The 13671-nt window shown below is 45.1% G+C and overlaps 1 protein-coding gene across 1 annotated transcript in view; it reads left to right on the top strand.

Moving 5' to 3' along the window:
* fam189a1 (family with sequence similarity 189 member A1) overlaps positions 1 to 13671 on the top strand; it is a 335517-nt gene that overhangs the window by 92529 nt on the left and 229317 nt on the right. The window lies entirely within an intron of this gene.

Raw genomic sequence — 13671 nt, 5'->3', positions numbered from 1 at the left:
CAGGTACCCCCCTTTTCAGCCAACACAAAATCCAATGTCATCCTATTCTGCCATGCTACAGTCCTAACTGCCACTAACTCTACTGTAACTGCAGATAGGGCTTGCTGTGTCTCCCTGAAACCTTCTGCTGTTTCATTTGCTAATTTCTCTAATGCAGAGGCCATATTTATTAACTCTCTGGCTGCTTTTCCAGCTCCGTAAAAGGGAAAAGCTATCATCCCAAACCTCTGTGCTTCGGTTATAGCTCTCCTTCGTACATTAGTGCCGGAATTGGCTCTTCCGTGTACCCAGGGATGTTGAGTTAGAGACTCAAAGTGTCGGACCTGGGGTACGACATATGCTAGATAACAACAGCCTGTCTACTGCATCGGGAGCCAAGGGTAGGCCTTTACCCCACATACCCAATATGTTCCATTCAAGGCCCACAGCGGTGTGTGGTTCAGGGTGTTGTTAGATTCGCAGCGGCTGTTGCCCATAAAGGTAGCGTTAGGGTGGTCTGGCTGACATATGCACTCACTGCCTATTTCAGCCCTCATTACGGTCAGGCTTGGGGGGCTAGACTTTCTGACATATCTAGGTATGTACCAGCCATCAAAGGTGAGTTCTCGTGATCTGGTCACACAAGGAGGTAACAAGGATTCCCATATCTTACTGCCTTTGGGTGGGTTTCCTATCCAGCAATCCCCGGTTCTAATGCCTCCCTCCTTTCTTGTATGATTTTTAAAACGTCTCCAGGCATACATGTCACTATGGCTAAAAGGGATTGACCTTAAGGGGATGCTCCCTTCCCCTCCATGGTGAGGGACAAGGGTGCATACCCAGCAAGCAGAGACACTACTTCTATCAGCATACTCATGAGACATACGCAGAAACATGTTTATTGCCTTTCCTCAATGCAGTCCGAAAACATATATCAGTCCAATTGCCACGATCAGGATTTTACTTCTTCGCATGTTGTGTCGTTTCGTTCTCGGTGATGTTTTCTTTTTTTTTCGGGAGGACGTTATTCTCCTTTTTCGTCGTAGTGCAACTTGCACCTAGTGGCATGGACCCAGTCGGGTTTCTCCTTCACTTTAACAGCCGTGCGGGTTGTTAGAAGCACTAGGTAAGGGCCTTTCCACCTGGGGGAAAAAGAATCTTTATTCATCGATTTCACGTATATCCTATCTCCTGGCTTAAATGGATGCACATTACCTTCCTTTAGCGGTGCCTGTGCTTGTCGGACTCTTTCATGTAACTTCTCTACTTCCTGACACAACGTCTGCACATACTTTAATGTTTTCTCATCATTCCATATTAAAGCTACCCTTCCTGGGGTCATGGGAGGCCTAGTTCCTGTTGTCATAAGTTGGCCCATTAAAATCTCATGAGAGGTGAGGCCCGTTTTTCTATTCTTTTGATTTCGCAGAGTGTACAGTACTAAGGGTAGGGCTTCTGGCCACTTGAGGCCATTTTGTTGGCAGATCTTTATTAGGGCCGTTTTTATTTCTCCGTTTACTCTTTGTACTATACCTGAGGACTGGGGCTGGTAGGGGATGTGCAATTTCCACTGAAATCCTAGGGTTTCCTTTAACCCTTGTACCAGTTTGTTGGTGAAGTGGGTCCCTCTGTCACTATTTATTCCTACTGGAATACCAAATCTGGGCATGATTTCTTTCATTAATATATTTATCACAGTTCTAGCATCATCCCTCCTCGTTGGATAGGCCTCCACCCATCTGGAGAACATGTCAACTATTACTAACATATACTTAAACCACTTCTCAGCAGGCATGAGCACAAAGTCAATTTGCAAATTTTCAAAAGGCAATTCTGGTTGGGCTAAGTGGTCAAACGTAGCGGCTGTCCTTCCTCTATTATTCTGCTGCCATACCAAGCAAGTCCGTGCTACTTTCTCAATGGTTACTGTTATCCCGGGGGCATATCATTGTTGGGTAACAACATGCTGCATCCCTCTTTTGCCCATGTGAGCCTGGCCATGGGGGGCAAACCACGCGACCGTCCGGGTGGCGCCATATGGAACCAGATTGATAGCATCCTGCCTTGTGCCAGGTGCTCTGCTCCTGGCGTGAGGCGAGTCTCTGAGCCTCTTCCAACTGTGGCGCTTCAATACACACAGGGAGCTCCCTACCTCCCGATTCAACCCGTGGTGCCTGCAGCAATGGAGACTGTCGAACAGTCATTGCCTTCGCTGTTTCGTCAGCGAACCTATTCCCCTTAGAAACTTCATCCCCTGCAGAGGTATGTGCCTCGCATTTAATAATCGCTACAACCTGTGGCAGCTGTATGGCTTCTAAAAGATTCAGTATCAGGGTGGCATGCTTAATCAATTTCCCCAATGAGGTGATAAATCCCCTGTTCTTCCTCAGTTGCCCAAAGTCCTGCACTACCCCGAAGGCATAGCGTGAGTCAGTATAAATGTTTACTGTTTTGTCTTTAGCCAGAATGCGCTCGGGTGACTGCGAACAGTTCAGCAGCTTGTGCCAAGGTTCCTTCGGGCAGGGCATACGTCTCCATCACTTCGTGTGGGGTGACTATGGCGTACCCGGCTAACAGCAAGTTGTCTCTTGGGCGGTACAAGGAACCGTCCATAAACAGGATTAAATCAGGGTTTGTAATGGGCATGCTCAGCAAATCCGGCCGCAGTGTGGTGGTAGCTTCGACAGTAAGTAGGCAATCATGTTCGATGCCTTCAGGAGTTGGCAAAGGGATAAAGGTGGCAGGGTTGATGGCCAGGGTCCTCTCGTATTTATAGTTGGAGCGAGAGAGTAGGATCACCTCATAGCCAGTTTGTTGGGCAGTTGTAAAATGCTGAGTGGAAGCAGAGTTCAGTAACAGCAGAACTGCGTGGGGAACTCTCACCGTACACGGATGATCCAACACAATGGGGATAGATTTTTCCACCATTACGGCAGTAGCAGCGACCGCCCATAGACAGGTTGGCATGCCCATCACGACCACGGGGAGCGTCGCGGAATAATAAGCCACTGGACGCTTGCCTCCCCCATGTTCCTGACACAGGATACCTGTGGCGAATCCTTGCGATTCATTCAGGCATAGTTGGAATGGCTTGCTATAGTTCGGGACGCCTAACGCTGGTGCACTGATCAGTGCGTGTTTTAACTCCTTAAATGCCTTATCCCCGTCAGCCGTCCATTCAACTACAGCCGGTTTGTGTCGCAGTGTGGCAGCTTGCAACACAGCTTCTCGCTCCCTATACTCAGGGATCCACTGCCGACAGTATCCCACCATGCCCAGGAAAGACAGGATATCCTTTTTTGTCTTAGGGGTCGGAACCTGCTGAATGGCCCTTACACGATCCTCCCCCAGTCTTCTCCACCCTTTCCCGATGTGAAACCCTAAATACTGTACGGTCTCCTGGCAAAATTGCATTTTCTCCAGGGACACCCGATGTCCTCGGTTGGCTAGATGTGTCAAAAGAGTTAAGGAGTCAGCCAGGCACTGAGGGCCTGTGGTGGAGGTGAGCAGGATATCGTCTGCGTATTGAATGATGGTGGAATATTCAGACAAGTGGCACTCGTCCAGGTCATGTTTAACAGCTGCAGCATAAACTGCTGGGCTTTCAGTATACCCTTGTGGCAGATGTGTCCATGTATACTGCTGGTTTTTATAAGTAAATGCAAACAGGTACTGGCTGTCTTTGTGTAAGGGAATAGAGAAGAGTGCTGAACATAGGTCAACTACCGTAAAGGCGCTGGCCTCCGCAGGAATAGACGTCAGTATAATATTGGTATCGGGCACCAGCGGCGCAACGGGGATCACTATCTTGTTAATGCCCTTAAGTCCTGCACAAACCGCCACTCATTTTTCCGAACTGACTTCGGAATGGGCAGTATAGGGGTGTTACAGGGGTCTGTGTCTTCATTATTACCCCTTGTTGCAGAAGCAAGTCTATCACTGGGGCGATGCTGTCCTCTGCTTCAGCGGTTAAACGGTACTGTTTAACACATGGCAACACCACATGATTCTGCAGGGTAACCCTGTGCTCTGGTGCCGTGTGGGCCTTCCCCACATGATTTTTGTGCTGTGCCCATAGATTTACTGGCACCTGTGCTAGGACTGTAGGGAGGAGAAGAGGATCCTCTTTTGGTGGTTGCTGCCTTTCAAAAATGGACCTCGGGGTGTATAGCAATCCTTTCCTCCCTATCGTTAAAGAACTCGATGAGTGTTCCTTGTCCCAACATGGGCAGGGCTATAGTGCAGATGATCTTAGTTTTGGCTACCATGCGGTTTATCATTGTCCCGATAACTCTAGGTTTCGCCGGTGGTTCCACTGCTACTGTCAAGTGAGGCAGTGAGGAATCTCCCATTCTAAACCTGCCTTCCTGATCCTCTGCTAGTTCCATGACGATCCCAAATCCTTCGGGACCAAAGTAAATGTACTGTGTCATTTTCAACTCTTCTTTTCTGTTCGGATAAGGGTGTATCAATTTATCGTAAAGTGGGTCAGCCTGCGCAGTATAATAGGCTGTGCAGTGGACTCTCTGCTTTTCTTGACTGGTGCAGATTAAAAAGCACAAATTCTGGGCATAGGGTCTCACGAAATTCTGCAGAGCAGTCTGCATTTGCCAGAGTCCTGGGGTATAGGGGTTGCTGTCCAGCTGCCAACAGTATAATATGGGCTCTGTATCGCCTAATTTTGGCTCATTCATCAATTGCAACATTTGGGGAACCCTAATTTGGGGGAGCTCCATGTATATACCTTCAGTCGTACAATGTAATGTGGCTCCCAGTTTACAAAGAGTTTGTGGGCCCAGTAGGGGGAGTGGGGCTGTCTTAGAAATAATAAAAGTATCCGTGACATCTCTTTCCTTTATTTTCAATTGAGCTGGCAGGGAAAGAGATTCCGCCCACGGGACGCCAGCTATCCCCACGGTTTCAATTAGGTGGCCACTTTCTAGGATGTCCGCAGAGGGGGGTACAGTGGACATGGTGGCACCGGTATCGATCAGACAGTCCAAATATTTATTTCCCAATTTAATAGCAGTCATAGGCTCCTCCCTCATCGTTTTGGACAGTCTGATGGTGGCTGCCTGTACCACCCTCCCCTCACGGCACCTCTATGCTGATGGATTTGGGTGACTAAAAGAGAAGGGGGGCATCTCCCCTCCCCTCATGTCCTGGTCTCGTCCTGATCTACATTCCCGGGCCCAGTGACCCTTCCTTCCACAATCGTTACACGGGTCTTGGGATTTATCTCGAGACCATTTTTGTCTCCTTTTGCCCCCTCCACCTCTATTGGTCTGGGGATATCCTCCTTTTTCGATAAAACTGTCCCATCGTGTTGGGCTTGCTCTCCTCCTGGGAAACGAAAAGGCCCTGTCTGTCCATATTCATTAATGAAGTGACCACTTCTCCCATTGTTGATTCTGCCAATTTAGGTTTGCCAATTTGTAAGCCTGCACCTGGCGGGATGGCATACAGTTTAGTAAGGTTTGGACTGCCAGTGGTCCATTCTCCAGGGGAATACCTGCATGCTCTTCCCAGTTATTTCTATACCCGGCTATAAAATCTGGGATAGGTTCCCCTTTTTGCTGCAGGCAGCAGGTTACTTACCCTATATTGCTATGTTTTCGTGCTCCTCTCATTGTAGCTTCCTTCCCTCTATTCTCTAGCCAGTGAGACAGAGACTCATTCCTGATTGCAAGTTGGTCATCGTTTGGTCTCCAATCTCCGTTTTCACCGGGGGGAATAGTGAATCCCTCTTTTAGAGATGACCACGAATTTCCATTTGCACATCTCAGTAGCATCTGCACATCCCCGGGGAGGGGAGAATAGATTGTACATATTTGTACCAGCCAGTTATGAAAAGCATTGGGTCTCTTTAAGGGATCCAGGGCTTCGGATACCATGGCTTGGGCTTCTGCCGGAGTCCAGGGTTTTAGTATAGGAACATCTCCTATCATAATTTGGGAAGCTTGTAAAACCTCCTCCTCCCCTATTGTCTTATCCTTAGCTTTTCAGCTAGGCTGTCTTCGGAAGTCACTAGTGCTACTAACTGTCGACACGGATTCCCCTGTGCTCTGGGTTTCCTCGGTCCCACCGACAGCCTCCTGTGCCAAGGGCTCCTGGTAGAGTGGGGGTCGGGCTGCAGCAATTGGTATCAATTCGTCCACTCCGTCCCTACCAGGGGGAGGGGCGCTAGCCGGGGCAAGAAGGCGGGGATATAATCCCACTCCTGGGGGGTTGGTTTCTACTGCCTTTTTAGCCACTGATTCTATTTGGTCTTTTTGTCTTGGGGGGTTTTGGTGGCTGGTGTCTTCGTGCCACTTCCTTCCACCTTTTAAAACACCCCAACATATACTCCACATCCCAATTTGGGTCACTGTCCCCTTCTCACGTGACATCCTCTCAAGTTTGAATTAGTTTTAAATTAAAGCTTCCTCCATAAGGCCACTGTCCATCCGACCAACCATATAAATCACTGCTAAAGGTAACCGCATACCGATCATCTCCGGTTTCTTTAATTACAGTATCGACTGGGGATCCTGGTGGGACTAAGGGGTCCCCCAATAGTTGTCGCTGTTTCTTAACTTTCTTTATCTTTTTTAAGGTTTTCTGTCCTACCTTCAGCGGTCCATTCTGTTTACTTCCAGCGTTCCTCCGCTCGTCAGCAGGACCAGCATTACCTGATCGACTGCTTCTGTTCCCCATCTTCTCCTATCGGCTTTGTCTCCGCTACCTCTTTCCTGTGAAAGTAAAGGTTATACAAAACACTACTAGTCTATAATCCCCTTATTTACACTATTTACATTGAGCGCTCACCGGTTTTCCTGCCTTGTTGCGGGCCCTGGAGTTGAGTTATCATTCACCTTAGCGGAGACGTCTGAGTCTGATTTCCTTTGGCCCCCAATTCTTCCTAGCCCTCACCCTGTTCCTCAGCCCTCGGGCGTCTTGGCAGTTTTCTCGGACTAGGTCACTGGCTAGGCAGTCTTCTTAGCCTGTGGGCGGCCTGGAGCAATCCCCCTTTCAGCTAGGATTAACTCCGAGCAATCCCCCTTTCAGCTAGAATTTGCTCAGCTAGGTCCCCCTTTCAGCTAGGACCGGCACAGATCTGTCCCCCTTCTTGTTGGACAGTCTAGGTTTCAGACTCCAGTGCCTCCACTCAGGTGATTCCGTCCGAATCCCGTTCTGTGGGATCCTGCCGGCTACCCCAAATTGTTGTAGAAATTTTTATTATTTCTACTTGACTGATAATGAGACTTGACTCCAGCTCCCGTTCGAAGCAGTTTATTTTCTTACTTGGTACCAAGGAGAGTGAGTGTCGATCCCCACCGACACCCGACTCTGCTCATACAGAGTATAACAATCTCCTTTATACCATTAACTTCAGAGCAGGGTGTTCCCGTGACATCTTGTGTTTGTCGATTCATTCATTGTAAGTTTAAAGAAAACAGACGCTGCTCGAGGTAACAGGAATACTGTCTTACAGATACCTTAATAATTACTCCTTCAAATGACCTTCGGCATGCAGCTAGCATAGGGAGTGATACACAGTTTGATTGAAGCTCTAACTTATCAGTAACTAGGCTCCACAAGGATACAAGGGACATCTCTAATTCAGCCTAAAACCTTGGTATAGTGACAATATATCAAGAGATCCTTCTCTAGCTAAGATAACATGCACATAGTGATAAAGCAGTCTGAGTAACTACCTCCCGACTTCTGCTAAGTTCATTAAAACCCCACATGCTAAACTAATTAAAAATTCTTTCTCTATGCCATCAGTTTCTCCCATGTCTGCCCTTTCTGTCTTGGCCTAAATTCCCATCTACCCTTGCGATGTAATTTCTGTCTTGGCCTAAATTCCCATCTACCTTTGTGATGTAAAATTTTTTCTTCCACACCAGCATCCGCAGCTCTTTTGGTTCTTCTAAATTAGATATTTGGTAAAGTAAAAGCTATTTGCACAGCTGTAGGAGCTCTGGTCAATTAATTTCTGTTTATAGAAATATGCATTAAATTTTAAAAGATATTCACACGTACAGGTATATCTATCTGTAAACTGTTTGGAACCTTAGTAGAAACTTCACAACGCTGCATTTGTAAAAGGTCAGGTGACTTCTGGCAGCTATTTCTGAAGGTTTTTGTGTCCATTTAAAGAGATTAGATTTTTACAGAATTTAAACCTACCACTTTTGTGACAATTTAATATCTAAAACTAAAATGTTATACCTCTTAAATCAACTATAACATTAAGCATGATACATGAATAAAATGCAATGTAATTAATAACCATCAGACTCTGATGCCATAGACCTCCTCAGGTACCCGAACAAATTTGACTTACCATAAATCTGTTGCAGATTTTCTACATTTATTCCTGTGACACAAAATATTTCTGTCAGTCCTATAGGAAAATGACAACAATGGACACAATTCACATTTCCTGATTGGATATAATCAGCCAGTTTCCTTGTCAGTACAATAGCTGCTAAACAATGCAGCATATTTGGAGCCACAGCCTACTATGCCAAGAAAGTTACGAAGTATAAAGATGTCTATATAGCAGGGGGAGCAGCCGATATTAGAGGTCAACCTTGAAACCAAATGCATCTCAAATAAACAAAGAGGATGCAAGAGAGACTCAGCAGGTCAGGCAGTATTTGTGTAGATAAAACAGAGTTAAAGTTTCGAGTCTGATATGACTTCTTCAGAACTGAAAGTTTTTTCATATTTTTGGCAGAGGCAGAGGAGGAGCAAGAATGCAGATGGTATGGAGGCTCAATGCAGAAGGCAAAGGGATGTTAATTGTGGAGAAAGAGAAAAAGAGATGTAAAAAGGGTGTAAACTAAACTGTGAAAGAAAGACAATTGGTCTTTTCTACTAAATGCAAAGTAAACAAGATACAAATGTAAGAGAACGTAAGAAGAATGGCAAACAGACATAAAGTGGTCAGTTTCTGAAGTTATTGAATTCAATAATAAACCTCGAAGTTATAAAGTGTCAAAACAGAAAATGAGGTGTTGTTCCTTGAGTTTGTGTTGTGCTTTTTTCTGAGGAAGGGTCACTAAACCCGAAACATTAACTCTGATTTTTAATTCACAGATGCTGCCAGACCTGCTGAGCTTCCAGCAACTTCTGTTTTTGTTCCTGATTTACAGCATCCGCAGTTCCTTCGGTTTTTATTTTGTGTTGTGCTTTGTTGGAACGTTGCAACAGGCCCAGTATAGAAATGTTAGCATGAAAGTAATCTGGTTTATTGAAATAGCAAGCAAACAGGAAGTCAGGGTCATTCCTATGAACAGGCGTGATGTGGAGGTGCCACTGTTGGACTGGCGTGGACAATGTCAGAAATCACATGACACCAGGTTATAGTCCAACAAGTTTATTTGAAATCACAAGCTTTTGGAGCCTAAGTCCTTCTTTGGGTGTTAATGGGAGAGGTAGTATCAGACACAGAATTTATAAGTAAAAGATCAAAGGTTCACACCATTGATGAGGATGTACTAAACAAACCTAAGGTGCTGAGATAACAAGGTGTAGAGCTGGATGAACACACAGGCCAAGCAGCATCAGAGGAGCAGGAAGGCTGACATTTCGGGCCTAGACCCTTCTTCAGAAAAACCTAAGGTGCTGTTAAATTTAACTTGTTGGACTATAACCTGGTATTGTGTGATTTCTGACTTTATCCTATAACTATATCCTATAAGCAGAGGTGTTCCACAAAGCGATTCCAAGTCTGAGTTTGATCTCACCAATGCAAAGGAGAGGCGATGTGAGCAGTGTAGGCAGTAGACTAGATTGAAAGAAGTAGAAATGCTAGTTCACATTGAAGGTATGTTTGGGACCTTGGACAGTGAAGAGGAAGGAGGTAAATAGGCAAGTGTTACACCTTCTGTGATTGCATGGGAAGGTGCCTTGGACAGTTTGAAAGCATTAGGAGCGATGTGATGGAGAAGTGTAAGTAAGTACAAAGTTTCTTCATTCCCCTATCATGCCACTGTGGGAGTATCTTCACACAGACTGCAGTGGCTCAAGAAGATGGCTTACCATCATCTTCTTCATGGATGGACAATAATGACAATCTTGTCAGAGGTGCCCATAATTCAAGCCTGAACGTTATACAAATATGCTTGATGCTGTGGAAGAGCAGAGGAATTTGTGGTACGAGTCCATAAGCCATTTCATGCAGCACCTCCAGTTAACGGTCAAAAAGCTAATATAATTCTCAAAATTATCACAGGGGTTGGAAAGTATGAAGATCAGATGGCAATAATAAATTTACATCAAATTTTGATAATAGATCTAGATAATGCATTATGTAGTATGGTCTACACCATCAGGTCAATTAGGTTTTTGAGTGGGAATAATACCAAGTCACTAAGATGCTGCCTGGCATAAGGAAATCAAATACTAAGGAAATTTTTTTACAAGTTGTTCCATTTCTTTTGGAATAGTGCAGAATACAGAGTAGTACAATAGAAGTATTTAAAATTAAAGAAGGGGAAGACTGTTTGCAGTTGTTCAGGGTGTGAACTTAAATATACAAGATTAAATGGCATGGGATTCGAGGAAATTTGGCTGTCTGGATACAAAACTGGCTGTCCAATAGAAGACAGAGGGTGTTAGTAGGTGGAAAGTATTCAGCCTGGAGCTCGGTGACCAGCGTTGTTCTGTAGGGATCTGTTCTGGGGCCTCTGCTCTTTGTGATCTTTACAAATGACTTGGATGAGGAAGTGGAATGGTGAGTTAGTAAGTTTGCCAATGGCACAAAAGTTGGTGAAGATGTGGACAGCATGGAGGGCTGTTGTAGGTTGCAACGCGACATTGACAGGATGCAGAGCTGGACAAAAAACTGGCAGATGGAATTCAACCCAGAAAAGTGTGAAGTGATTCATTTTGGAAGGTCAAATTTGAATGGAGAATACAGGGTTAATGGCAGGATTCTCGGCAGTGTGGAGGAACAGAGGGATCTTGGGGTCCACATCCATAGATCCCTCAAAATTGCTACCCAAGTTGATAGGGTTGTTAAGAAGGCATATGATGTGTTGGCTTTCATTGGCAGGGGAATTGAGTTTAAGAGCCGTGAGGTTATGTTGCAGCTCTATAAAACTCTGGTTAGATCACACTTGGAATATTGCGTCCAGTTCTGGTCACCTCATTACAGGGAAGACGTGGAAGCTTTAGAGAGGGTGCAGAGGAGATTTACCAGGATGCTGCCTGGACTGGAGGGCAGGTCTTATGAGGAAAGGTTGAGGGAGCTAGGGCTTTTTTCATTGGAGCAAAGAAGGATGAGAGGTGACTTGGTAGGGGTTTACAAGATGATGAGAGGCCTAGATGGAGAGGATAGTCAGAAACTTTTTCCCAGGGCGAAAATGACTATTACGAGGGGGCATAATTTTAAGGTGATTGGAGGAAGGTATAGGGGAGATGTCAGAGGTAGGTTCTTTACACAGAGAGTGGTGGGCGTGTGGAATGCGCTGTCAGCAGTGGTAGTGGAGTCAGATACTTTAGAGACTTTTAAGCGACTCTTGGATAGGCACATGGAGGATAGTAAAATGTAGGTTGTGCAGGGTAGATTGATCTTAGTAGGATAATAGGTCGGCACAACATCGTGGGCCGAAGGGCCTGTACTGTGTTTTATTGTTCTATGTTCTATGTTCTATGTTTAAATGTTACAGATTTAGTAACAGAGCAGCTCAGAGGAACTTTACACAGGCAGTTGTACAGCTGTGGAATTCACTGTCAAGGTTGGAAACAGCAACATTTAAGATTAAATTGGATAGAAGGTTTGTAGTACAGGAGTAAGAATGGATATGGGAACACAAAATGTAAATGGGATTGGAACTAAACAGCACAACATGTACTGGTTGGACCTATTGAAAACAACAAATGCAAGTCACAGCAGGTCAGATAGCATCAATAGAGAGAAAGCATGATAATGTTTTGAGTCTAGATGATTCTTCATCAGAGCTGAAATGAAGTGTGGAGGGGGCAACATTCATGCAAAGGGGGAGGTAGGATGTTGATAGTTCAGATTAAGCGATCAGAATGCGAGCATGACAGAAGAATGGTGTGTCTACCTGCCAAACTGGAAAGATCAGACAGTCCCACTGGAGTCGGGGAAGGAGGGGAGAGAGGACATGGTGGCAGAGAATGTAACAAGCAAAACTAACAGAAGGGGAAGCAATGGGTTCGCAAACTGAAGATGTTGAGCTCAATATTGAGTCCAGAAGGTTATAAAGTGCCTAGTCTGAACATGAGACATTGCTCCTCCAGTTTTCACTGCTGATTTGCAGAAAATCACATTCTCTGTCACCATGGATAGTAGGAACTGCAGATGCTGGAGAATCCGAGACAACAAGGTGCAGAGCTGGATGAACACAGCAGGCCAAGCAGCATCATAGGATCCGAGACAACAAGGTGCTTTCTGATGAAGGGTCTAGGCCCGAAACGTCAGCCTTTCTGCTCCTATGATGCTGCTTGGCCTGCTGTGTTCATCCACCTCTGCACCTTGTTGTCTCTGTCACCATGTCCTCTTTCCCATCCTCCCCCCCAATCCAGTGGGACTGTCTGTTCTTTCTGATGTGGCAGTAAGACACGCCATTGTTCTGCCATTCTCACATTCCAATCACTTAATCTGAACCATCAACCTGCACCTCCCCTCCACTATAGCATAAATCCTGTTCCCTCCACACTTCTCTTCAGTTCTGATGAAGAGTCATTTAGACTCAAAGCGATGGCTTGCTTTCTCTCCATGAATGCTGCCTGACCTACTGTGATCTCCGGCATTTTTGTTTTCAGTACAGATTCCAGTATCGGCAGTAATTTGCTCCTACCCAGAATTTGCTGATTATGCTCAGGACCAGCAATCTAGAAGCCAAGTGTTTAAGTTCTAGTGTGGGAAGTTCTGAAAATTAATTAAATAAATTGGTTTATTTCAGGATTGACACCAGAAAAATTTACCATCGAAATTTCTGACGTCATAAAAATTTCACTAATGTTCTTCAGATGTTTCCACATCTGACTTTAGTCCAATGCTACTTGTTTATTCTTAATGCACTCTGAAGTGGCCTAATAGTTAATTATTTTTACTTTGTTATTTGTAAAGATTGAGGAACTAACTATTGTTGAATATGCATGCCAGAGCCCCATATTTCACTGCTGCACTGCAAAGAGACGCTTGAAGAGGTTAACGCCATTGATGTGGTGTACCTGGATTTCCAAAAGGTGTTTTACAGATTGTCATACAAGAGACTTATGAAGAAATTCATAGGTCATGGAATAAAAGAGACAGTAGCAACATGGATCGAAATTGGCTGAATACAGGAATCAGAGCATGAACTTCTAAGGTACATTGACAAATGGGTGGCAAGGTGGCAGATAAGCTCAATGCAGAGAAGCGTGAGGTGATACACTTGAGTACAGAGAACATGGAGAGACAGCATTAAAAAAAAGGGTATGATTGTACAGGTGTGCAAGGACAAAGACACCTGTGTATATATGTGCATATGTCACTGAAGGTGGCAGTAAAGGGAAGGAGACCTGTGAAACAAAAACAATATTTTAGGGTAACAAGGTGTAGAGCTGGATGAACACAGCAGGCCAAGCACCATCAGAGGAGCAGGAAAGCTGACTTTTCGGGCCTAGACCCTTCTCCCAATGCAACTCTCTCGTAATCTCTTCAGCCCTGAAACCGTTCAACAA

The sequence above is a fragment of the Rhincodon typus genome, chromosome 36 (genome assembly GCF_021869965.1).
Source record: "Rhincodon typus isolate 14 chromosome 36, sRhiTyp1.1, whole genome shotgun sequence".
NCBI lineage: Eukaryota > Metazoa > Chordata > Chondrichthyes > Orectolobiformes > Rhincodontidae > Rhincodon > Rhincodon typus.
The sequence above is the reverse complement of the archived record's forward strand: the minus strand, read 5'-3'. Positions and strand labels throughout refer to the sequence as shown.